General features: G+C 39.9%; 1 pseudogene; it reads left to right on the top strand.

Annotated features, from left to right (window-relative positions):
• Positions 1-247: 247 nt before the first annotated feature.
• Positions 248-2319, top strand: LOC146724210 (uncharacterized; annotated as a pseudogene).
• Positions 2320-4223: the final 1904 nt, after the last annotated feature.

The raw sequence follows: 4223 nt of genomic DNA, 5'->3' as shown, positions 1-4223 counted from the left end.
TGATTGCACGCACACATATATATATATGTCCATGTGCGAGTCTAAAACATACATAAAATAATAAAATAACGACGGTAAAATCATGTATATTATACTATTCAATTATTAGAAGATTCATCACGCACCATTATCATGTCCGAAGCCAGGACTACCTTCGCACATGCACATGTATATATCTATAAATGCATACACACGCACATATAAATAATATATATATAAAAATATTTAATTTAGTAAACCAGTCCGATTGTGCGTTACAGCTTGTCATGATGTTAGGGATTATTCTAATACTCTTCGTTAAAACTTCGTTCGCCTTGATTGGATTTGATTGTGGCGGACAGCATCTCAACATCACCGCCGTTTCCCTCTTAGATGTAGGAGAATGCAATCTCCATCATCAAACCCCAAACTCCACAGAAACTTATATACAACTATTACAACTTTCCGAATATAACTATGCAGAAGTTATACAGTGCAAACTAGAGATATCCCGCACGATATATCACTGTGGCATGCATTCGCACATCTCGGTCGTCTTTAACGGAAAAGCAGATTACGTCCAGGAAACCGGATATTCTCAATGCCTGCGAATGTTTCAAGACGGTACTACTTCCTTGGGACCTGCTCACTTAATCAGTGGACTTAAAATCAACCAAACTTCTTATCACAGCCTTACGCTAGCTGGCGAATTAAAGACCGATGGAACATGCAAGGGTACGCAATATTCTGACCCTTACGGCACATGGGACAATGTAATTGTTCAAGCAGTCGCAAAAATCTCACTCAAATCATCTTATGTGCCAGTACAACTCGAACACGGAAAAATCAAGTTAAGGTCAGGAACAATCTGTACGCTGGCCGATAGCTTTTGTTTGGATTCTGACGACGGCTACACCTTTTGGAAACCAGTACCTACGAAATCATGCAACTTCAATCAATACGACGTACTATACGAAGGACTAGCGATTAAAATAGCAGGCGATAATTCACCCATCGTCTACAGTCTTACCACACAAGACATCACATTCGCCTTGACTAAAACTAAAGAACAGCCATTATGCGGATACACTTTGCTCCGCACTGAGCATCCAAAATTATTTATTCTTGAAACAAAGCAAGGCCAAACCTTTGCCAATAAAGGTACGATCCCTGTGGATAACCTCGATATATTCACTTACATGAACTCCAAGTTTGTGTATGTTGAAAAACATATCCGACATCAAATGACATCTTTGTATCATAATGTCATACAGCAAAAATGTGAACTGGAAAGACAAGTAATAACGAACGCCTTGTCCTTTGCAACTCTCTTGCCTGATGAATTCGCGTATAGTCTAATGAAATCGCCGGGATACATGGCCGTCACCACCGGAGAAGCTGTCCAGATCATAAAATGCATCCCTGTAGAAGTTACCGTACGTCCAACCAAAGAATGTTATAACGAGTTAGCCGTAACCGTTAGAAACGCTTCTTACTTTCTCACGCCCAAATCAAGAATGGTCACAAAAATCGGAAACGAGCGAGAATGTTCTCAAGAATTACCAACGTTATACCGAATAGAGGACACTTGGGTACAATTAACACCAAAAGCACAAGTAAGACAGTTATCACCTCAACAACTACGACCCATGGCATCTCTTACCTGAAGTTATTTAACACCCGGTCCACTAGCTGTTAGTGGAATCTATACGCAGCAAGACATAGAAAAATTGAGAGACCACATTATGTTTCCCGCAGAGAAACCGGCACTGCTCAACGCCGTCGCCCGTGGGCTCATCGGACATCCAGTTAACACCAACTCCGTCTCGTTATACAAACTACTAGACGAAGAATCGCTCAACAAAATCGTAGACAACACCGCAGCAAAAATATGGAGAGGATTCATGAGTTTTGGATCAGCCACGGCCGGTGTCGTTGGAGTATTTATGATCGTTCGTATTGCTAAACTAGCAATCGATACCATCATCCATGGATACGCACTACACCGTATACGGATGTAGTCTACATCTAATAGGAGCATTATGGTCTCTAACTAATCTCTTGCTTCACCTCAGCCGCAAGAATATGAATGAAAAGGAGGAAAAGAACAAGTTCCCAGAAGACGCTACACCTTTTGCAACCATCTCAGACACACCCCCTGCACTGCCAAAAGAATCGCCAATAATAAGTCAGCCACAATTTCAAGGCTATAACACCAGACGACCTGGGGAAATGGAATCCACAAATATAACTATCCCGCAGACATATAATGACTTACAGCAGCATCTTTATAACCTCGAACAAAACCCTAGGTCAACGTCGGGTTTTATTCTCAAATAGGAGGGGAGATGTAACGTCCAGACAAATTTCAAAATTTCAATCTTTTTCAAAATTAATTCTTTAACATATTAGTAATGACAATCGCTAATCTACATGAAAGACCGATATTAACAAATATTTAGTCTCGCATAAGTTAAAATATGATTTCTGCCCGCCCCTCACCCCCCCCCTCATTGCCACCGGGTTAGAACCCCCCTAGTATACCTACTATTAGAAATTCGTTCCTGATGCAAGTTACCTATCAATTTACATATAACTACGAAATGTAAATGTAAATTGATAAATTTACCTGTCTATCATGATTATTAAACTCTAACTATAAAATAACAATAGAAGTTACAATTAAGTTTTTCTACCATTTACATGCAAATATGAATATAAATTAAAGCAAATAAGATTATTTTAATCTATAACAAAATTTACGAAGTAATGCATTTTATTTTAAATTGCAAAGGGAATCGACATATTCTAAAGAATAATACCTAAAATATATAAATATCGTTCGTAAAGTAGTAATTAGGTATGAAACCCGCTTTATTATGTGAACTCGGCTTTACTCTCAAGAAACATCTAAAAGATTCTAGAAGGTTCTAGAAAGACGGTTGAGAACCGTTACATTCCAGAAGTATGATGCAAAGCATGATGCAACGCTGAAACACGTTGCAACCTGCAAGGCCCGTTGCAAGCCGCGTAGCGGTGAGTCACCAAAGAAGCACCGCTATCGCTACCAAGAAGAAGATAAGAAAAGTCGGAGCGCCCGGCGATGAGTCATCAAAGGAACGCCGCTATCGCTACTAAGAAGCCATCTCTCCGGGACTTAACCGTCGCAATCTCTATAAGAAACAGATTGTCTCCGGTACTTCCCCGGCATACCTCTCTTGCCATTGGCTAAGCCGCATCGCCCGATGGGAGGAGCGAGCCACATTTTACGGTATATAAACCCTGCACCCGGCACGGAACGGCAGTGATTTCGTCGCAGTGGTTCCAGTCAACAACAATCCAGCAAATACTACGGGGTCCTGAAGACATAGCCGCCATTTTGGTGAGGCATAGCCGCCATTTCGGACCGAGGTACCGAGGCTCCTCAGATCTTCAGACTCAGAGGGAAGAACACAGTAGCGAAGTGTACCATAGCAAGGCACATTAGACATTGTCTAATCTTGTGAGTATTTAAGCCAGTTCACATATCCCTAAATAGTAAAGCGCGACGGGCACTCATTATATTTAATCATTATATTTAATTATTCAATATTAACTCAATCTTACATTACTTTTCGAACTCTGAATTTTGAGCATAGACATAAGCCACATATTACTCTGCGTTTCCGATATTATTTCAATCTACGATTTGCATCTGCATACGTTTGCGTTACAATCGTCGATCTATTCAATATTTTATCCAATACTATTCAATATTATTTAACCGATATCGCATACTTATTCAACCTATTATAATAAATATACTTATGTATTTTATTATATCACTGCTTATTTATATATGTATGTAACCCTGTATCCTACCACATATTAGCGAATTGAATGCCGCTAATTCCTCTGTACACATTAGAAACTATATCCTGTCAGAAGGTACATTCGCAAATCATCTCTGAGGTGCACGTTTAGTAAAGTGAACGTCGCATTAGCCTATTAAGACAAGGACCAGAGAACCCGGCCTAGCCGGATGAACACCTATCTCTCAATCGCTTTTACGCTTTTATTACCTTGCATTTTCCAATAGTTGCGAATACTTTACCACACCAACTGACAGTGATTTTGCATATTGATATTCGATTCATTTGACAAGTGTACACCACCTGACCCTATTTACTACCAATAGAAATATACCCTGTCATAAGGTACATTCGCAAGTCATCTCTGAGGTGCACGTTTAGTAAAGTGAACGT

The sequence above is a fragment of the Nylanderia fulva genome, unplaced genomic scaffold, assembly GCF_048542155.1.
Source record: "Nylanderia fulva isolate GAGA-0341 unplaced genomic scaffold, ASM4854215v1 Scaffold143, whole genome shotgun sequence".
NCBI lineage: Eukaryota > Metazoa > Arthropoda > Insecta > Hymenoptera > Formicidae > Nylanderia > Nylanderia fulva.
Note: the sequence above shows the minus strand (reverse complement) of the source record. Positions and strands in the feature narration are given on the sequence as shown.